Genomic DNA, 24812 nt, shown 5'->3' with positions numbered 1-24812 from the left:
CAACTTTTCAATATTAAAAAGATCATTTGGTTAATATAATTAAGTTCTTTCTGCCATTTATATAATTATCTAATATATTTTTATCACTCACTCCGCAATTATCCCGTTATTGCTCAACGTCTCCCAGGTCTCCACTTCCTTTCAGTACTTCACGATGTAATCGAAGACTAACTCAACGATACTCACTCACGAAGATGCGATTAACTCGCATGGCAAAGTTTACTTCTGGCATAATACTCGCACATTACAGAAAACAAACTTAACGGTACGATTGCACGCACTGATCGCGCTAATTAGCAAATATACGATAACACGTAGTGCTTTAAACGATATTCCCGATGCGTCAATCGTAATCGATAAATAAGTTAATATCTTTGTTTCGTAGTTTTCGCAAGTGCACTCCAAGATGCAACATTATTCACGAACTCTGCAAACACACAAAAGTAGGATACTTTATTTAAATAATGATTTAGATGAACAGTTATAAATCCTAGCATATGCTCGCGTTCAAGACTGAAATGATGTACGACGCGGTTTTCAACCCTACCATAGTCATCCTTCCAAGTCACGTATGAGACTCTACTTTTGATTGTACAAAAACAGTATTTTCCATAACAAAGCTTTCGTTTTCAAAGTTGTTGAAAGTAGAGGCAGTCTCGCGCATACGTGACTTTGTGGTAGATATGTGGTGAGGTTTATAGAGCGCGTCATAGGAACACTTCACCCTTCAGCGTCAACAAATACATATATGTATATAATATTATCGATATTTTTGCGTGATAAATTTTATGTAGTAATATTATCGATATTTTTGCATGATAAATTTTATGTAGTATTAATACGATGCAATGCAATAGTGCAAATCGCTACGAATTCTGAAAAGATCTTACAAACCTTTTCTAATAATAACTTTATTTAATAATAACTGTATTTTCTAATAATAACTTAATTCAAACGCGCGCACATTTTCATTGTTTCCGTTTATAATTTACGATTAAATACTGCTATTCCGTATCGCGAAAATAGCGTCGCGCTGAATTTTAACATTTCTATCAACAATTTTATTTTCAATAGAAACGTTTTGTTATTGAGAATAGTATTTTTATAAACTATTTGAAAAACATTTTCGCATAGGTTATTTTATACAGTGACTATGTAGTAGGAGTGAAAGCTTTGTCATGCGTCAATTCATTTTACTCTTGAACGTGACTAAATGATGTAATGTGATATCTTTAATTGACACGATAAAGCATTTATATTGCTGTGAATTATATCGTATGAACTCTTACCAGTGTTGTAAAGTATTCTATTAATTTTAATAATTAATTCTATTTGGCTGTAATTGCTTTATACTGTTTGCGGTTTTTTATTCACATTCCATATGAGAGTAACACCGTATCGATAGTTTATATTTCTATCAATAACTTTTAAAAAAATAATTTCAATTTAAAAAATAACATTTTATAAAGATTAGAAATGTAAAATTACAGTCAGATTTAAAATGACAATTACTGACGGTAAAAGTACGGTAAAATAGTAATTTATTGATAACTTTGCAAATTCGTTTTTTTATAGTTTTATGCACAAATATTATTTGTCAAATAGGCTCTCTTCAAGTTTTCCGCACTGCATAATGCATAAGTTAAAAAATATTCTTTTTATATTCTCATAAAATGTATATGATAATCTCTGAAGTATTGAGATGAAAAAAAGGAAACTATTTACAATCCATTATATTAAAGTTTCGATTTCTTAAATCTTAAGCTTTGCCGATCTGCTGTCCTATATAAACAACTCAAAAGTACGTAAACAATGTTGAAATTTCATATTCTCTCTTAAATTTCTATACATAGTATGTTCATATTTAATACGATTTCTCGTTTTGAATACCTTATTTGAGCTGCAGTGAAACAAAGCCAAACAGCTGACAAACATAATCCGTGATATATTTCATTTTTAGATGGCAAGAGAGCAGAGAGTTGATGTTTGTGGAGACATTTTGTTCTCGAGAAGGAAGAAGAAAATGTTTGAAATATTATAACAATGCAAATATGAGTTAAATAAAGTGTTTTTTTTAAATTATCTTAAAGGCTAAATGCTGCTTTTGAATTTTATATCAATATTTCATTTCTTTCAAAATTATCATTTTATCGACTTTCTAAAATTATCGGATAATATACCGTAATTTATCGAGTAATTACCGTCAGCTTAGGTCATTTTCATCTCTAATAAAGATATAAAGCAGTTTCATGTACATTTCTTGTGTGGTGATTATGTAGTGAGTATTAGAAATTATGTCATGCGTCACACACAATTTTATTTTTGAACGCGACCGGATCACGTGTTGCGATCAACGGTACCTTTAATTGACTGACGTGATCGGGTACGTTGCTACTTGCAAACTCCATAAGGTTTCGTAACTCTTATCACTACAATAATTTTATTTTAATACAGTTTTAGTCTGTGATTGCTTATTTGTGTTTCGCGTCGTGAAGAAAATGCAACGTCGAAACTTGCCGTGAAATATGTAATTATTGACTAAATTGTAAGTGCCGTTTCGATATAAGTTTCCGTTAAATGAAAGAAGTGGATCTCGCGTCGGAAGTGAAGTGAAGTGTAAGTGGTGGATACAGTTGCAGCACCGGCGGATCCAGTTTGGGCTCACAAGAAAGTGGCTTGAAGGTAAGTTTTCAGATTTACCAAGCTATTATTTAAATCTTTTAAATTTAATTTAAGTCCAGAATATCCATAAAATCTGTGAAATTGTCCCAATATGCCGTATGAATAACGAGAAGGGTTAATAAAATCATATATATGTACCTTCATTAATTAAATATTTCTTCTATCTTGATTCTAATCAATTTAATTAATAATCAAGAAAACTAATCAACGTAATCGACGAAATAGTTGAAATTCCGACATACTTTTTCGGTTTTCGCGAGTCCTTCAAGTTTTAAATGGCACGACAAATGTTACTCGGAATTTAGTCGCTATCGTCCAGATGAGAATGCCCTGACAAACGTATTTCAATAATGCTTTTGTGCATCCCCCAGAGGTGCAACACAAAGGAGAAACTATTCACAGTGTGCGTTGTTGCTTACGAACTCTGTTAAAGTCTTGCGCGTTAATAATTACTTCGTTTTTCATAGTGGTAGTCATGTTTTATTTCACTTTTAGCAATGTTTTTCGGTTGCAGCATTCGATGTCATTTCCGTTCCAAATCCATATTCCAAAGTGTTTAATTAATAATGACTGCATAGTCTCTATATATCCGCACGGATTTTACAATCCTTTCCCATTAAAATTCAAGCAAATGATACGTTTCATAATTTAGAGACAGCCGAGAGATATGTACAAACATACAACGCGTGAATATTTTTATTCGTTCAATAATCGGATGCAATACACGTAACTGTATAATATTGCTTGCAATCGGAAGAAACAAAAAAATGTTATAAAATTCCGTATATATTGAAGATTATCTCGCAAAGTAAAGAATTATCGTGCATGCGGTGCAAAGTGGCCGGATATCCGCAATATTTTACGTGACGATGATTACGAAGCGCGGATTATTTCACTGGAACATTTGAAAAAGTAGGATACGCGTTGCTGGCAATATACGAGCGCGCGACTTCTCATCGCAGCATCTACGGAAAAGGGGTAGGAACACAGCCGGAAATGATCTCTTCTAAGGCGCGCTCTAATGACTCTGCCATTCCCATCTTTTAACGTCACAATGACGGTAATGCGCGCGAAGATGTTGCGCTCCGTTGTGCTCGCGCGTTATGATACGGGCAACATACTGTATTTAACAGTAAATACGATTTATTTATACGGTAGATAGATGAATAGTCGCGTGCACTCGAGACACTGTATCATAGCGTAACGATCTCGCCAACGCATTGATATCGCAGAGCAATATAGTTGCTTGCTTTATGAGCTCCTAATTTAGTCGTTTTCCTCTTCTCGTTGCCTCACTTCTTTACATCAGCTTTTTGACTGTTATTAACATTATTATGTCTAATCTTGAAGCAATTGAAGCAATATTTATAATATATTTGAGATTTGTAATATTCGTGATATTTACAATATTTGTAAGCTTCATGTATACTGCTACTGGTAGTAAATGATAAAACTATTCTTAAAAAATTTGCCAAAAATAGATATGTAATTAACCTAATATAAAATATTATCATAATCATAAAAGATGTATAAGGAATAAAATCAGGGATTTTGATTGAAGATTGTGTATTGCAAACACGTGATAGAACACGATAGTCAGCAGGAAGTCAGTCTCAAGCTCCCATGCGACCAAACACGTCCATTAGTTCTTGTGAACAAATGCAACGAACGAACGTTCGCCGGAAATACCTCTATCGATCCTAGCGAGCGTAATTCCCGAAGTGAAACATTCGAGATCGAGCGAGCATCAGGAATTATAAATTGCATCATTGTGAAAGTGCATGCGAGAAGGACTACACGACGTATTTCCGCCTCTCGCGATCCCTAAAGTAAGAGATGCACAAGTTGCAGTTTGATGAAGTTTAGCATAGCGCCTCGTGATAAGGACACGGGGTAACGAAGTTCGGCGATGTAGATAGACGAATCGACGGCGTGGTTGATCAAAGTTCTTTCGTGAAACAAAGTGTCCTGATTTTTCAAGCGGTGCCTACGTTCCCCACGGTGACAGAAACTTAATTAAAGTAATTACCAGCAAGATGGACCTGGCATCGTCGTCACCACCTTAGGGCGAAATTGCGCGGCAACCTTCTCCGCGAACTGAGGGCCAAAGTTGGAGTCCATCTAAAGGAAGCCTTTCCAAAGACGGAGTTCAAACGGAGGTGCCACGAAAGTAGAGCTTAATCATGTTGGGTCGGGAAGTCGAGCCGAAGCAAGAGCTAACATCTATTTCGTGTCCTGATTCACTATGAACGGTGTCTCGAACGATGCATCTTGTATACAGGGTATCTATAGTATAATGTATGCTCCTTATTAATAACATTTCCTTTGCCTTTGTCAATTATACATTAAAAGCACATTAGTAATATCATGCTAAATGTTACAATTCATGAAATATGTAAATATGCCATCAAGACGTGCAAATTTCAATAAGTTCAAAGTAATAAGCTTCTATTTAGCTAATAGTCTTGAATATTCTACTTGATTTTAAATTTGTTTTTTATTCGAAATAAATATACTATATGCAAATTTCAAAACATTTTCTTGTAGAAAACATTACATTTTTTTCAAATCTTTGATTTTGCGTATGATTAAGTAACGTGGGTGTCGTTTTAGAGTTTCAAAGATTAAGTGAAGCTTTTGATTCTAAACAAAGATAAATTCAAGGCTGTTTCCATACAAATGATTAACAAGAGAGATTACTGAAGAAATGCAATCCTAGACAGAAAATGATTATCAAAGGACATCAAATATATGCTCCAGCATTTACTATTTGCGGTTTTGTTTCCGAGAGAAACCGAGCTTTACTGGAATTAAATGAATTGATTTAACTTAAAGAGAACGTTTTCAACTAGTTAAATATTATTAAATCCTGGCAAAACAGAATTTAATAAATATTAATTTAATAAATCTCTTTTTTATTCTCTTATTTTTCTTTCCTTTCCTATTTGGTTTAGTTTACAAATTATTTGCAAATGAGACAAATTAAAGCTAATCATGAATATTTTGAAAATGTTATAAAATTATATAAAATATTAAAAAGTTAAAATATTAATATCAAATTTAAAGAACTAATATACAGGGTGAGGCATCTAAAACAGGCCACCTGAATATCTCGGCTGTTATTGGTGATAGAAAAAAATGTGTCAGACCAAACTTGCATGGTTTCGAGAAACACATAATTTATTCTAAATAATTTTTTATTAGGTGGACGCGTAGAGGTCATATGAAGGTCAATTTCGTTTTTTAAATGGTATGATATGGTTTTTTACGTACCATCTAGTAGAGCGTTTGAAGACGCGCACATTGATCTACGGGTCAAAATCATTTAAGGTCACTGAAGGCTAAAATTTCTAAGTGCTAGAACTTTTTCATTTCTGCGTTTACGGTATTTTTAATAACAGAGAACTCTAGGCAATATAAAAAATAATGATATCATCAACTCAGAACTTCTCGGAAAAGAAAAACTTTCTAACGGCTAGAACTTTTTCATTTCTGAATTTACGGTATTTTCAATAGCAGAGAACTCTAGGCAATATAAAAATAATGATAACAACAACTCAGAACTTCGCGGAAAAAGAAAAAATTTCTAACAGCTAGAACTTTTTCATTTCTGAATTTACAATATTTTTAATAGCAGAGAACTCTAGGCAATATAAAGTAAATTATTTTCCCTTGCAGTTGGCCTTCAGTGACCTTAAATGATTTTGACTCGTAGATCAATGTGCGCGTCTTCAAACGCTCTACTAGATGGTACGTAAAACAACATATCATACCATTTAAAAAAACGAAGTTGACCTTCATATGACCTCTACGCATCCACCTAATAAAAAACTATTTAGAACAAATTATGTGTCCCTCGAAACCATACAAGTTTGGTCTGATACTAGGGTGGCTCTTATTTACTCTTGGTGAAAATTTTTTGGGGATTTTTTTTCGCGTTATCCCCCAGTTTGGTTCCATTTTATAAAAAAATAATCTGTGTAAAATTTCAGCTCAATCGGATAAAGGGAAAGGGTGCCCCTGGGACCTTGAAAATCGAAAAAATCATAAAATCACAGAAAAAATCAATTTTATTTGTTTATCTTGCGAAATATTAATTATATGCAAAAAAGTATTATACAAAAGTTGTAGATCTATTAAAAATTGCACATGTTATCATCTACCACTTTTTCTCGTACGACTAACGATTTCCGAGAAAAAGTAATGTCACGAATCAAGCTACTCCAGTTAGTATAGTATAATAAATTCAATTTATGTATTATAGATCATTGTTGATTCTGATTTAAGACCATCTTAAGTACAATCATAAGATATTTGAAACCAATCACACAGTCGTATTAGCATCTTAAGACATTACTTCAGATCGTCTGGAAATAAGAACGGACTATGAATACTAGCCTTTGATATTAAAAAATAAAGGACATAATAATATTAAGCAGATATTTTTATACGAATAAATATTTTAATACATAGAAATATATTTATTAATACAAATAAGTGTTTTTTTCAAAATACTTGGCGCTGCTAAACCGAATCATTATGTTAATTGCCTCATTCTCTTTCTTTCTCTCTTGTGAATGCGTGCATGTGTGTGTATGCGTGTGACATTAGAATTAAGCATAGAATAAGTTTAACTACATTTGTACATATATGTATTTCAGCGAGTTGTTATGTAATTTAGAGTTTAAGGAAATTATTTAATCTTTAGATTATTTAAATACTAAGACAATTTTTGATTTTCCCTTTATCCGATTGAACTGAAATTTTACACAGATTATATTTTCATAAAATGGAACCAAACTGGGGGGTAGCGCAAAGAAAATTCAAACTTTGAAAATAAGAGCCACCCTAGTATGACACATTTTTTTCTATCACCAATAACAGCCGAGATATTCAGGTGGCCTGTTTTAGGTGCCTCACACTGTATATATATATATATATATATATATATATATATAAATTAATGTTTCCAATTTTACTTTATTTTACTTTATATACTATTAATCTATTAATTATTTCATGTATTAATCATCTATTTATGGACTATTGTATGCAATTAATATATTGTATAACGAAACTGTTTACACATTTAAGACAGATTAAGCTGCATTAATATCTTAAAGTATAATTTTATCATTACACTGTTTTTCCTTTACGCGACTACATTTTAAGCTTGAATCCTAAATAATGCTGAACGATCTAAAAATGGCACATTGATTTCATCATGTCTATGTAGCTCAAAGCATCATTGCTTCGTACTGTGCAACATGATGCAAAATCTATAAAGAGAAGCATTGTCGTCTTCTTTGCATCCCTTGTGCTTTCAACAACGCCTTGGAGAAAAACAATGTGACGTTGGCATGCTATTTTCCCAAACGCGAACCTGCGTTCTTCTGCGGAGAAAAGAGATTAATTAACGTCAGCTCCGATGATGGTTGCGTGGATTTTCAGCATGTCGAAAGATGAGACCATGTACACCGATAAGCGAACGTGTGCCAGGCGTCTATAATGCTCATTAATCTCGATTAGTCGGTAGATCGAGCATGCATTTCCCGTCGCGCCCGAGAAAGGAGGAAAAGGTGAGAGAGGGAGAAGTTGAAATTGGAAACTGTGGAGGATACCTCGAACAAACGGATATTCGACTCGTCGTGGGGATTCCGGCAAAATCCAATCGTGGTCAGTGGGATCGGCCGGAAATACATCGAACGGATCGAAATATCGAGCGCCAAGTAAATCCTCGTTACCTTCGTCTTTCGCGATTGCGTTCGGTTTTTGCTACATCACTGTATAGTGTATACAAAAACGCTCGGAGACGCGAATTCGGCTTCATACGTTCCCGTCGGTTTTTTATACTAAATTATGACCGCCGATCGAGAACGTGATTCGTGAAGACAAAAACGAAATCGTTTATCATTCGATGATCGCATTTCACATTGATGCAGAGTTATTGTACGAGATATTGCGTTTATACTACGTTCACTTCGTTTTCGACTCATTTGTATTACTCGTCATGGAAAAATGTAGATTAGAATTATTAAATATTCCCAAATATTTCGGAAATAACATAATATAATACTTTTTCGTATTTTACAGTAGCAACATCATACAACTTTTAAAACTCTAAAATATATCTTAATTGAACGATAGGCACGTACGCTAATACTGCTTATAATTTCGCAATATACATTAAGAAACTACCATATTTATATCTTGGTGAACTGCAGCAATCAATTACTTTTATTACCCTAATCAATTTTGGAAAAAGTGAACGGGAAATTTTGTAATCCAATATATCAGAGGTTGGAGAACTTGTAGAGTTCGAAAAGAGCTGCTCTGCCTCGCGACCCACTTCGCGCTTTCAATTTCGACTCACGTTCCCTTGCGAGAAGCTCTGTCTCACCCTTAGAAAGATACTTTTACGTCGATTCCCATTAATAACTTCCCGTTTTATTTGTTGCGTCTATTTTCACCTTTTTCAGCGTGGGAAAACGCTTCGAGACTTGCTAGTTCGATTTTACTTGATCCCGCCATGCTATTCACGTGTTATCTGCTAAATTCGTGTCAATTAACACCAGTCGATCTTCCCATGAGCTCAATCTGGTGCTCGTTATTTGCTGCAAGCTCCGACACGAATCTGATTGTGAGGCTTGATCTCCGGCGCGCCGCCAGCAAGTTCCGGCAAACTTTGTGGCGTAATTGTAGTTGAATACGGAACGCAATGTGATATGATTTTGGCACCGTAGATCAATTAGATTAATACATAATTAGCGCAGTTAGTGGATTTATAAATGTATAAATTATTATGTAGAAAAAAATCGCGCGATTTCATTATTATAATTTGTAACCGGTTCGTTACATTAAATGTTTTATTTCTTTCAAAATAAGAGGACCCCCCTAAATCATATACATACTCTTTTGTTTAGAATGTGCGAAAATTAGTTATTATAATAATTTAATTAAATTTTTTAGTAGAAATATATTAATTAATATGAAGTTTAGTTTCCAAGTGTGAAAACAGTTTCGTAGTTGTAAAGTATAGATACTATAGATTACATGTGATATAATATTAACCGATAATCTAAGCGTCTCTAAAAACGTCGCGTCGCGTAACAGTACACGGTCGGTCTCGCTGCGCATATACTTGGTGCGAGACACTACCGTGTCTCTTGATAAGCAAAATGGTATATCATTAATACATGCATCAGTACAATATGTAACATAAAATAATATACTTAAATATGTTCTATATTTAATATTATTAATATTATTACCACATACAATATTAATAATAATAATATTAATTATTATTATACTATAATATTAATAATAATAATATTATTATTAATAACAAATATTTTAATAATAATTTTGTAACTTTATAATTCTGTAATTTTGTACATTTTCAAAACGTAGAAAACATGCGTGCAATGTATCCCAGAGTTTCCTTTTGGCATATATTTTTCAAATGTACTATGCAAACATATGTCGCCTATGGCGTTGTACTCTCGTAGAGAACCTTTGATGTAACAAGGGACGATGTTATCTCGAGAATGCTGCAATTCGCTCGACTTCTGAGGATAACTGAACTTCTTCCTGCAAGACTGTAATTGTTTCCCGTTTGCAACAGCGACCAACAGGAATTCGCGGCAGTCGATGCGACAGCAAAGTTGCGACAATCTGTTTCACGCGAATTACTTTGCACTACTCGCAATGGCTTCTTTAAAGGTCCCGTTTGTTCGGTGAGCACAATGCTCGTCTGATAAAGCAGCTTTGCGAACGGTATAGTCGGCTCACTGCAACTGCGAACGTTTATTTCCACGCGAATTCGTAAGTATTTGTATATCTTTAATAAGAACATATAATATGCACTTAACTAATATGTACTTAATATGCAAACGAGAATTTTTAAGAGAGGAATAGAGTTCGATAGATAGATAGAACGAAAAAGCAGATGATATGATTCCGTTGGATGATAATTTGGCTGTAAACAATAAATCTTATAACAATTATTTTATATTATAAGCTATTTAAGATGTTTAAAATGGTTTTGCGATTTCTTTGCATTAGCTGATATTATCAATCAAGAATATTTCTCTGTTTTCTTTATATCTTTATAGTTCTTTGTAAAAGAGTATTACAGTTTTAATTAGCAAATATTCCAAGCACTCTCTTTGATCTCTCACTCAATACAGTTTCTATAAAGTAAAAGATAAATGTGATTAGTTATGTCAGGGTAAAGTTGAGCAAGACCGAGATTTTCTTTCAGACCTTTAATCAAGAAATTACGGTTCTGTCTGTAACCTGTGCACTCCGCTAATTTAACGCTAAACTAATTAAATACAGTGTCACAGTATGCCATTTACTGTTTACCTACAAACATAATTAATTCATACTCAAGCATAAACATATTAATTCTTGTTCACATCACATAACAAAGCCGGATTCAAAATAAGTTCTTTTCCTGTTCCTCTTGGGAATAAATTATAAGAAAATCACGTACGCGTTATAAAAATCTCAGACGTTGTAAATAAATACTCAAATACTACTATTTCATTACAAGGATTTTAACAACGTAATATAACATTGAGGACAAAGATTGACAGCTAATGTTAGAATTTGTCGAGAGTCGCCGCTTTATCCAAAAGTTTTAAGCACGTCTCTGGATACTTTTCTCGCCATTATTCACTATGCCACACTTTTCGAAAGCTTCAAGAAAGTTTCACAAATACGGCCAATTTTCTCCACATAGCATGAAAAATAGTATCCGATAAAAAAATCAAGTTTACTCAAGTGTCTGATATTTGTTATTTCATTTTATCACGGCAGGCTTTTAAATAATTTATTTGAATTTACTTTTAGTATCACGTTTGAAATAATACTGAATATAATATCGAAAAATAATAATATGAATAATGATAATGATTCATGATTAATGATCAACAATAAAGTATTTTATTCTACCGTCAAATTCTCTCCAAAAACAAAAATAATTTTAGTAAAATTTAATATATAAAATCAAATGCAATATAGACTTTTACATACCAAAAAGTAGAACATTTCCAATTCGCGTACGAATGATTTTATATAATAGGTATTGATGTGCTCTCTCATAAAGCTTCTTGTGAAATTGAAAAAATTTAAAAATAACAAATGTGATAGTATGACAATTTTTGCCAGATGAATGTATGAGATGCAGATCGAGCAAACGTCGAGTAAACATAATCGATATTTCGATTGGTACTATGTAGAAACGGTCAATGATTGATAAACTACGTTTAAATCGCATATTTGTGCGCACTGTCGCGTACAACGCAGACACAATCATTGTGCTGGCGACAGCAAATTCAACGTCACACGAAGCGGGTAATTTGATATTGTAACGCTGGATAACTATGCCACGCGTATTTTACTCGCGGTGACGGCTGGAAATTTCCATACAAATTAGCGGACCTGCGGGACCGCGTATCATAATCCGCAAATAGTAAAGGGCCGCATTGGTGGTATTTCAGATGGTTGCTATACCTTAATAGCTTTTTGTGTGTTCATGTTTATTGGATTTATATTTACCTCGCTTCCAACCCCATCCCACAGCTTAAAATTTAATTTTGCAATTTAACAGCAGATTTTCGCGGATTATTTCTAAACCGTTGGCTCCATGTGGTCGCGACGTACCTACCTCACCAGGCTTGGGGAAACTGACTATATAGGTTTATGTCCATTTTAATGTCGTATCAAAAATACTGAACTCCGACTTATCCGTCATTCGCCGAACTGGATGATCATCCGCTCGGACTATTCACTATATTTTGTATAAAATCCATTTTTTCCCATTTATTCTGCGCGTTCCTTTTTGCAATTCACCTGACGTATTTCAAGCCAAGCTTAATTTAGTTTACAGTCAGCTCTGATGTGTATGCATCACGGTGCAATGTCAACGAATTAATTTACTGCAACTGAGATAAGCCGTGGATGCGTCATGCAAGCGTAATCTCTACCACTAGTGCAACGAAGGAGCTGCTAGGATACGTACAGGTACATTCGAATTATTTGCATGTACTCGCGATACCACTTCCGATGCGTAATGATCATTACAACTAAGGATTACACAATTCGAATCGTGGACTGTCACGTTCGTGCTGTAGAATTAATTTATTATTCATGTGAGTTAACAATATAACGCATCATGCATAATAATAGTTACTCAAAATAGAGATAGACGAAATATTCTGAGCACTATACGTTACCTGAAGAGTATATTTTATTTTCAAAGTTCTAGATAAATCATAGATTGAATACACATGTACGGATCTTGACATTAATATTAAGATTAGTACGGACTTTTTTAATAAAATTTAAACACAAAATCCTTTTTTTGTATTAATTCTTAATATAACATTTTGAGTTACCGGAAAGTCCGAGCGGATTTTTTAAGAAAAATTCAAAACTTTGTATTAATTCTTAATATTTATAAATTCTTAATATTAATAAAATTCTTAATTTTAACTCAATATATTGATTATCGAATATATTAATAATCCAGTCAACCCAATATATTAATACACTAATGTTACGCACACATGAAGTAGCATCACAACAAGCGTCACACAAGCACTAATTGTAAATTATTATTATGCTAAAAACATACATTAATTGTCAGTAATAATCGCAACTATAATGATTTATTACATAATGAGTTAAATTATATTATCAATAATAGTCAACTTGGGTTAATGAGGGAATAAATTAATAATAGGTCAATAATTAATCACTATTAGGAAGAATTTACCCAAACAAGATTGATACGTATATTTTAAGCTGTATGCATTAACATGTATTAACTCTATCTTATAATTTACGAAACTTTTTCGTATTTTGACAAATCCTTTTGAATAAATATATGAAAACCTCTACTTTTGTTATATTAAAATTATTATACAATAAATTATAAAGATAATTACAGCTTTTTATAATTCTAATAAAAATACGTTGTATATACATTTGTAAGTCAATAATATGTATAAATAATCAAGTTGTAATGCTTTAGGCAACTAATTAACAGATATTTTAATAGTAAATTATTAAATCAACCAACTTATTTTACTGACGTTTAATTTAGTTTCGCTTTATACACCTCCAAAGGTGAGATTTCAAAGTAATTGTTTCTATTGATAATTAATGGTTCGTCAATGATGCAATTGAATTAAATCAACATCTATTTAATTTATTTATTATATTAATTTATTTATTCTATTGGAAACATGTTATAAACATGTATGTTACGTATACGTTATTAATCCTCTTCTCGCACGTATATTTTATTTTATATAAGTTACAATCATAAAACTCATATTAAATCACAATAAACATAAAAATGTAATTTTAATCTATAATGTACGATTATTCCTATAACGGAAACATATTATTTATATAAAATGTTAAAACTTTCACTAAATATTCTAACAGTACTCTTTACTACTTTTTTAAACTAAATGCTTGAATTAATCATTCATTATTATTCATTTTTACTGAAATGATACTAATATTCTTTAATGTAATAAAAATTATTAACAGAGTTTTGTTAAAAAATAATAGATCTTATTTTCCTTGCTCCTTTTTAAGATTCCATTTTAGTAAAATATTGTAGTTATATAACAAATTTTTTTTAACTCAAAGGAAACTTTAAAACTTAATATATACGCTGTTTTGACTTTATGTGTATGTGTATTGAATATTAACTTTGTTAAATAATATAAGCAAGTTATATATAAGAAATTTAAAAAATATATATCAAAAGTCATATTAATTCTTTGCAGGGGATTTTATGTAACGTAACTCAGAAAAACGAGTAATATATCGAGAAGGCATATCAAGCGTTATAAATCCAACTTCGTCTTGGCGTTTATCGTGGGTGAAAATTTATTGCAGGATATTCCGTAACGCTGGAGAGTAAATCGATGTGCGTAAATACATTTTGGATTTACGACACCAAATATTTTGCAATTATAATTTCTGAAATAATTTCGTGCAGTAACTTCCATCGAACTCATTGAGCAATGCGCGAATTCGCGATAAAGTTTGTTCAACATACAATGACGAAATCACAATATTAATCATTTAACTCGATACGTGACGGGCAATTTGATCTATTAACAGTGTCATTTACCGCTGTGCTTTCAGATATCCACGTTTAAACGCAATTGTAAATCTGTATGTGCAAGTGCAAACACATGATAGGGGTAGCTACAAAAAAGTACGCAAATTAACGGTGGATGTCAGTTGAGCGATCGTGGTTATCTGCGCGCAGGTTCAAACAACCCAATTAACTTCCCAACGTGATAAAAAGGCGGTACGACGCGTTTTACGATCGGCTCACAAAGGTAAATTCACCTCACGCGCTGATTTATTGTAATTGGCTTAACTTGAATTGACGCTTCATGTAGCGCAATGCTCGATATAAAGTTTTATATTTCGTATACTTTTTTAACGTTTTTTTGTTTAATTTTCTAGCTTTTTGCCATCAAAAAATATGTTAGTATTTAGTATGTAATAATTTTTGCAAGTGAAAAAGAATTATTAATAATTAAAATTACTCTGCAAAAGTTATAGGATACATAACCGGAAAATTGACCCTTGCAATAGCCTCGTTTTCCATCATATCATATCACATATAATAATAAAAATTATTCTTATCAAAAATAATAAAATTACAATTAAAAATATTAATTAAAAACAAAATTAAATTAAAAAGGTAATTACTTTTTTGCATAAATAGAATATCATGTTTAATTGTGAGTGAGCAGAGCGTCAGCGCTGCCTCTCTGCAGCGATGTCCAACTGAGAACATCGTCTACTTTCGAGTGCAAAAGTTCCTCAAACAAAAGGCAGCTACGTTGCGGCCCATTTTGCGCTATCGATCCGCAAGTTCCCATACGCGGCGTCACAACATTTCCATCGCACCGTCCAACAATGTTAGTCGCACATTCGCAAACGTTATCGTCGAGCAGTTCTCGCCAGCAGTGCAAAATGCTACAACCGTATATACAGATCGCATACGTGAACGAGTAAAATAACGCGAAACGCGGGAATTACCGCCAATGTAAATCGGCTCGATAACGATGTATTGAAGCTTGACGCAATTGCAAATGTGTTGAAACACGCCGCAAGGAGTGTCGACTTGTAAAGTTGCGCGGAATATTACCAATGTCAGAAACACGCGTTACCGAACACGCAAACACCAAACACGAGTCTCTATCATAAACCAAACAATTCTGCACGTATGCATATACATCGCCAATCGTGCATCGACACTAATATTCACATCTAGCAAGCTACACTCACGTTGCGTCTGCCTGATCTCACCGATCGGGAAACAATAAAATTAGGAGAATTTCCATTGATCCTTTCTACTGACCGACATCGCGCGATAGCCCAACTTCGGGCGAATAAACTTGGAGCGCAATACGTTGCATGCAATACTAGATCAAAGGAAATCCTCTGATTAATATGTATTCGATCGACTGACGTACGTTTTCGTCGACATTTCATCCCGCGCAATGCAGCAACCTTTGAGAAAACATTTCATTTTCAAACAAATGAGCGCGAATTGTAACTATGCCGGCATCGAATCACTATTTCGGACAGAATCAAACCCCTGTTATGTCATCCCCGAGGATCATTTCCATTATCCTCCATTATTTATATCGGTTGACCATGACGAAAATTCTCAAGTATCATTGACGACATTGATCAATAACATTCTGCCCGTCATATTTCTCCATCATTCGAATAGAGTATCGCACGAGGGGCTATCAAATATCGAAATCGCGAGCTCGTTTTTTTAAAGCTTTCTTTACGTTCGAGAACGATAAGATAGAGGATAAAGGAGAGTATGAGTTTGATTGACAAAATGTTAGGGCTAAACTTGAAATAAAGGGTCGTAGGACCAAGTTGTGTGGTCATAACTTTTCAGATAAAATCTCGGCATATGATGCATAAAACGGATGGATGGAAGAATAAAGTGTAACACTGCGTCAACGAGACGCCGTCATGTTTAATATCCCGTTTGCCTTTGACAGGCGTTCGATAAAATCCATGATTTCGTCGAAGATGATGCGAACGTTACGGCGATATTGCAAGCAATTCCACGATCATGACTAATGAAAGATCATATACATATATAGAAATATACAGTATATATATATATATATATATATATATATATATATATATGTGTAGAAATATAGATATGTAGAGTATTTTTCGATAACAAGAATATTTGAGATATATGAGTATAATAATGTTTCTTGCCAAAAACCAAAACGGTTTCTCTTATTGTTATTTAATTGTATCACAAAATTGGAAACTTTAAATTTTTTTCCTTTTATCAATTACAAAAGCTGTTCATGTATTGACACTTTTTCTCGACCGCTATTAATCTTTTACGTCACAGACTTCCGTAAAAAGTACGAAATTATCTTTGAATAAATTTCCATGTCAGTGGAATAGACATATATCTCGATAAGAAGAGAAAACCACGGAAACTTATTGTTCATCCCTCAACTTCGTGACAACATCCATAGATTTTTTTATCGTAGATGCGCCTCTAATGGTTTTATCGCGAACAGCAAAGAAAATACGCTCAAGCGAATATCCTTAAGTTAATGCGAAAGTTTTACGAGCTCGAGATTATCACGACTTAAGCTTCCTTCGTTTTGTCGCGGCCTTTATTGCATCGAGTGCTCGAACAAAAATAAAGTATAAAAAAGAATAAGCTGCAGTACTTAAAATGTGTCGAAGAACATTAAATTATTATATACTTTTCTCTTCGTTGCTGCTGCTTATTTTTTGGAAACAACTGTTGCATAAACGCATTAATCCCTCTCTTGATGAACATTATTAGTCTTACGATTACAAAAGTAATCATATGAATGAGAAAATTTTACTTCTTTTAAAGATTTTTAATTCTTTTAATCAAGCAAAATAAAATACAAAATGCTCAAGAGAAAGAATTTGACATGTCAAAAAATTCTTTATTTTTGATAACAAAATTAATAAAATAAAATATAGTAAATTAAATAACTAAATTAATAAATAAATGAAAATACCATGTAAGATAAAAAAATAGCGTGTTTCCTTAAAAAGAAATAGTTTACAATGATAAAAGAGAAAATCGGAGCAGTAATGACTGGACATAATTTTAATTATCATTTTATATCTGCAAATTTTTAGTTATATTATTCTGAATCAGAACAAAATAAATTACAATTCTAATAGCTTAAAAGGACAAGTAAAAAATATTAAAAAGGTTTTATGAAGGACTTGAATAAACAAATTCTTATTTCTTCTCTAGTATTCATATGTCGCTATTCATATAAAATTCCGTTATTCCGGAATGAGAAATTATCAAAAAGTTTTATGCAAACAATATCTCGATACTCTAATGATACAAGGTCGATTTGTGCAAAGTATTTCTTGCTTCAGAAACGAGTTTTAAAATATTATTTCTCATTTTCTGTTGTAAAAGGACATTTCACACTCTCTCGCCGTTACAAAGAGGAAAATAAAAAGTATACGAAATATTGGGTACACCATGGTACGGTTACTTTCTTCGGATCGTGTGAAATTCGATCAAATCGATATAATCTCCGGTTGCAATTCGGTAGAAAAGAACGGACTCGCATACACAGCTCGCACACATGCCGTGTCTGCGTCCCCAAGTTTCCATTTCGGAGCTTTCACGCTGAGCTTGCGTCGAACAAACCCGTAGCGGAAATGTCGCGATTGGCAAGATGCAATTGCACAATACCCTAGCGATTTCAATAAGAAAGTTTAGTCATGCGACATCGTTGTGACTAAGTTCCTCCGCGAAGTCAAGGATCGATGAATATATATGTATAATCATGCATCTCAATGCAAATATTAGTGTATGTCTAATACACACTTAAAAATGGCAATTTGACGATAAAGTTACAGATATACCTAATAGTGCATACTTTTTATTATAATAATAACGTCTTTTTTAAATATTTCCTATAAGATTATAAAATATAAATTGTATCTACTTTAGAAAATGTCAAGAATTTATTTAAAACGACTTTCAAATTGTCTTAATTACATTTCTAAATCACGTAATAATCTACAATGTAATAATGTACAATAATAATATTAAATATCATTTTTTCTTTCAAAATTTTCATAATTGATTTGGCTGTGTTTAAATTGCAGACAGACAATTTTAAAGAATATTTATCAGAATACGTTGCTTCTATAAACTGTAAGACATTTTATATTGCATTTATCTATTCCAGTAATTATAAAGACCCCGCACTAAACCCCGTGAAATTTGACCTCGGCGAAAATGGCTGAATTTGAAATATGTTGTACCTTTTGGGTCACTGAACAAATGTATCCTCAGGCAAAATCTCAAAAAATGGACAGTTTCGTCGTTTCAACCCTTCAAAGCCTGAGGTCAGACCAGCAAAGATATCACTTTCGGATCAATGCGGTTACCATTATAAGGGAACAATAAGAATTTTTAGTTAACAAAATAGTCAAAGAATAATTTGTCACGATAATCACACGACGGAGACAGCAAGTTTATATGTCGGCTCTCGTCTACTACCCGAAGGCAGCCGAGCGCTGAGCGACCCGCGGGGCCGCGGCTCAAATTTGGCTTCGTTATACCGCTGGACCGTCGCGACGTAAACGATACTGCTTCTCACGCCGCTTCCCGCTAGCGCGCGCATAGAATGAGGTAAATGGCACCGCAATCCGGTCTCTGTATATGCTATATATTTTAATTGCGCGTGTATATATACAGGGTGTCCCGGGTTTTAACCGACAAACTGCGGGAGCATATTCTACTAGTGGAAATAAGAAAAAATTCTTATATCGAGTTTGCTTAGAAATGCTTTATTACAAAGTTATAAACCAATATTGAAAAGAAACATGAGATAAGTAACAACGGATTTTTTCACAAAAATAAAAATTATGTACGCAATGATTTAGTGACGCATTTCAAAATGTCCTTGCACATCGATACAAGCTAGACATCGACGTAGTACAGAATTTGTTACAGTACGACATTCCTGAAAATTCTGTTGCATCTCAGTAACTGAATTAGTAATTCGTTGCTTTAAATCTTCAAGCGAGATTACTTCTGTACTGTAAACTTTATTTTTTAAAGTTCCCCATAAATAAAAATCAAGAGGCGTTAAATCGGGTGATCTTGGAGGCCAGAAAACTGGTCCTCCTCGACCAATCCACCTATGAGCATAATGTTCATCTAACCAGTTTCTAACTTGTCTAGCATAGTGCGATGGACAACCGTCTAACTGTATCCAGCTGTTTTGGCGAAACTGCAGTGGCACATTTTCCATCAAAATTGGTAAATCGTTTGATAGGAATCTTCGAAAAGATTCTCCGTTCAATCGGTCAGGTAAAAAGAACGGACCAATAAGCCGGTCATGAAGCATACCCATCCAAATATTACATCGAAATTCGTGTTGAAAGTTTCTTTGTCTGGTAGTATGTGGATTATTATGAGCCCATACACGAAATGAATATCAGTGTATTCCTCATTTGAAAACACTTTTGGCATTCTGATAGTAATTGCTAGTTCACACGACGATTGAAATCTAACAGCTACTGTTGTGAAAGTAACAATCATATTGAATCGTTTCAACATAGTGAACATGAATACATGTGAATACACATAACATAAACATCTTCGACCTTCCAAATTCTACACTATGTTCCGTTGTTACTTATCTGATATTTCTTTTCAATATTGGTTTATAACTTTGTAATAAAGCATTTCTAAGCAAACTCGATATAAGAATTTTTTCTTATTTCCACTAGTAGAATATGCTCCCGCAGTTTGTCGGTTAAAACCCGGGACACCCTGTATACATATATGTGCCAAGACCTGGAATTGTGATCGAACGAATTTGTAAAAAAATAATTTATCGTATACTGCTATTATATTTTATCATTATGGCTTTCAGAAATCGAATGCCATGTTACATATGTAACGTAGCATTTGGTCCAGCGCAAATGGCGCGAATAGATGATGACGGTAATGCAAACAAACGAGACATTGCTATCCGTAGACGTGACGAAAATAATCATCCACCACTTGCTGTTACAAATATCACTAGAATCTGTATAAATTGTAATCGTTCAGTTCTTGATGAAATAGCAGCTATTCTACGCGATCCTGCTTGCTTAAGGTTGAACCTTTTGAAACAAATAAGAAATAATTCTTGTGTTATGTCACGTAGACCATAATACACATATACTATCTATCCAATGTAGAGTTAAAGTCTTTGTTCTTACAGACATTTATGTGCCTCCTCACGTAAGATGTTGCGCGCACCACTTGGATGAAAATGGATTTTTGTTGCAAGTTTTACTCCCCGGCTTACAGTCTATTAATAGACCTTATGTTATACGAGGACAAGAGTTGCAAATATTTTTGCAGCAACTGAGAACTATGGCTAATAACCAAGAGAGGTATGAGGATGAGAATTGTTTTTCAGACAACGAATTTAAATCCATTACTCCTATAATAAAGGAACAATTTCGCGAGCTGTTTACATTTTGTGATCGAGTACCTCAAACTGGAGGCTACAGATATGTAACTAAGAAAGATTTGCTGACCTTTTTGTGTAAGTTACGACAAGGGCTATCAGATGAATTTCTGAAGGTAATATTCAATTATTCGAGTAGACAGGCTGTAAGTCTGGCCATAGGTACAGTCAGAAAATCTTTAATGCAACGATTTGTACCTAGCAATATTGGATTTCAGGCTATTACGAGAGAAAACTACATAGCTAGGCACGTTACGGAATTTTCTAACGCACTGTATAATCCAGAGCCGAATGTACCTAGAGCTATCGCTTACATTGATGGTACTTACTCGTATATTCCTAAGAGTAGTAACTTTCGAGTTTTGCGGCAATCTTATTGTGTTCACAAAGGCCGACACTTAGTGAAACCTGCTTTGGTTGTTGCTCCAGACGGATATATCCTTGCGATTCAAGGTTCCTACTTTTCGGATTCCCGAAATAACGATGCTGCAATGCTGCGCAATGAGTATGAAAGGGATGTTGAGTCTATCAAAGAATGGTTTCAAGATAGTGATATTTTTATAGTAGACCGAGGATATCGCGATGCTACGCCATGGCTTGAACGCATAGGCATTCATGTTAAAATGCCAGCTCTTCTTCAACGGGGGCAGAGTCAACTATCAATAGAAGAAGCAAATGAATCCCGTTTAATCACAAAAACAAGATGGTTAGTTGAAGCAAGAAACGGTCACATAAAGTCTATGTTTAAATTCTTCTCTCAAGTAATTAATGTACCGCATATACATAATCTTGGTGACTTTTATCGAATTGCTGGAGCGATAATAAACAGATATCACCCTCCCATCCATATGGAAAGGGCCAATGTGCAACTAGCGAGAGCAATGTTAGAGCAATCCCAAACTGTTAATATTGTGCAAGCGCGAGTGGAAGCGGACAATCTTCGTAGCAGAAATGGACGATGGAAAAAACTTAACCAACATCAGGTGCCTAACTTTCCTCGCCTTACCTTAGAACATCTGCGAGACCTGACGGTAGGTGTATATCAAGTTCACTTGGCACCTTCTTACATACAGGATAAGATTCAACGAGACGGACAAGAAGAGTTTCAATTAGATGAACTCATTGACGAACCTGGTTTTATAAGTCAGACTATACTCTAGATTTCGCAATGCTGCAAAATATCAGTTATGGATAGCATACGACAGCATTGAAGAGAATGAACACGATAATGATATTCATGACAACATTATTCATGGATACTACTGTACCTGTAAAACAGGTGCTAGGAGTATTGGCTCGTGTGCTCACGTTGCCAGTGTATTATGGTTTCTTGGATACGCACGTCATGAACCAAATGTTTTATATCCTGCTACGTCTCTACTATATAACATTTTGGATGCATCTAATAGAGCGCAGCCTATCAATCCAAATGATGCTATAGAACTAGGTGAATAGATGAGCGGTGAGAGGCAAGGGGACTCACGTACAAAAAGCACCCCAAAGGAGTCTAAAATCACACTGCAACCTTCACGTGGTAGACTCCGGTAACTATAATATAGGCTAATCGCAGGTGTAATAAAAACACTCAATATCATTGTTTCTGTTTCACAGTACTTGTTTTTTCATAACTAAGGGTCAGGCTACTGGAATAGGTTGCACTATTAGCCATTTGTTTATTGCTTATTTTAAAACAAATAATGCGTTATATAGGAAAACGCTGTTATGATTTTTCCCACAGAATTTACATCAGCAATCAGTTCTTGTAAACAATGACATTTTCAAATTGTTTAAACAATACTGTAACATAAACAAATTATTCTTTAACTATTTTGTTAACTAAAAATTCATATTGTTCCCTTATAATGGTAACCGCATTGATCCGAAAGTGATATCTTTGCTGGTCTGACCTCAGGCTTTGAAGGGTTGAAACGACGAAACTGTCCATTTTTTGAGATTTTGCCTGAGGAAACATTTGTTCAGTGACCCAAAAGGTACAACATATTTCAAATTCAGCCATTTTCGCCGAGGTCAAATTTCACGGGGTTTAGTGCGGGGTCCTTTGAAAAGTTTTTGCCACAATTAAATACTAATTATATAATATATATATCTAATTTTTACCTTTCTCTTAGATTTCACTTTGCGATACGTAAGAGATATCCCAAGAGCTTCGGATACATAATCATAAAAAGAGTAGCGCTTTTAGATGAAAGCAGCTTTAACATTTGACATAAAATGATAGTAAGGAGACCTCTTCGTAAGTTTTATACACACGTATACGTTTACTTTTACATATACTTTCGCATATACGCATTCATATATACGTATGAGTAATGTTTCGCATAATGCACGTAAGGAACCTTTTTACGGACAGTAATGATTTTTAATGATAAAAATGAAGGATAATCACATGTTCTCTATTTGATTTCGAAGTATCTATCGAAGATGGCGATATGAAAGTGATGAAACCCTATTGTTATACATGGAATATTATAAATAGATTGCAACGTATCATGAATTCAAGCAATATCTCGCCAAATATGCACGCCAAATTATCGTAAATGATGAAGTAATTAGCCAACTTATGTGAATTTGACATCCCAGTTTTAATAAATTAAATTTTGAACGCACAAAATGTCAGCATTTCGTTTGTAGTAAAATTAATGTCTTTTGTAACTTAACGCGAAAATAGTTATAGTATTTTAAACAAAATGATTGCACCCGACTATAAGCTAAATTTCAATGATATGTTATATATATTTATTCGGAATCGTTTGTACAATAATATTGTCAGTAATGCTCTCTAGTACTTTCGTTTGTAGTTGCATAAATAAATTAACATTAACCGTTAACAAATTATCGAAATTGCCTACTTTGCATATTTGAGTTGCTTTTCAACCGAGCAACTATACAAACGAGACGCTACCATTTCGTGTGTTGAAAGCTTAAAACTATTGATAGAAAAGTGATAGTCGAGTGCCAGGCACATAATTAATCACGAATAATCTCGAAATAATCTCTAAATGATAAAATAATTACGTGAGTAACCGCGTTCACTTACCGCGCGCCATTTTGCAACTGCGACGGTTCGGTTCTATCGGCACTCGTCGATGCCGGAATTGCATTCCTCAAAGAATCCATCCGAGTCGCTTGGAAGAAGAAGTCCATCGCGAAAACGCATCGTCAGTGTCTCGCACGACGGTTCCGATAGTCCAAGTATGCGAGATCGATTTCCTACCGGTAAATAATGATTAAATAATAAAATAATTGCACGAGTTGAATAACCGAGTTCACTTACCGCGCGCCATTATTGCAACTGCGACGATGCGGTTCTATCGGCACTCATCGATGCAGGAATTGCATTCCTCAAAGAATCCATCCGAGTCGCTTGGAAGGAGAGATCCGTCGCGAAAACGCATCGTCAGTGTCTCGCACGACGGTTCCGATAGTCCAAGTATGCGCGATCGATTTTCTACCGGCAAATAATGCGAAAAATGCTGAGCACTTACGGAACGGACGCGCTTACGAACGAGTGGCGCGCCG

General features: G+C 34.0%; 1 long non-coding RNA gene across 1 annotated transcript; it reads right to left on the bottom strand.

Moving 5' to 3' along the window:
• Positions 1 to 12: 12 nt before the first annotated feature.
• Positions 13 to 24812, bottom strand: LOC109611005. Its single transcript, XR_002193301.1, has 3 exons — positions 24568 to 24812; positions 24331 to 24503; positions 13 to 427 (listed from the first exon to the last, which is right to left on the bottom strand). It is a non-coding gene; the product is annotated as an uncharacterized LOC109611005 (long non-coding RNA).

The sequence above is a fragment of the Ooceraea biroi genome, chromosome 1 (assembly GCF_003672135.1).
Source record: "Ooceraea biroi isolate clonal line C1 chromosome 1, Obir_v5.4, whole genome shotgun sequence".
Classification (NCBI taxonomy): domain Eukaryota; kingdom Metazoa; phylum Arthropoda; class Insecta; order Hymenoptera; family Formicidae; genus Ooceraea; species Ooceraea biroi.
The sequence above is the reverse complement of the archived record's forward strand: the minus strand, read 5'-3'. Positions and strand labels throughout refer to the sequence as shown.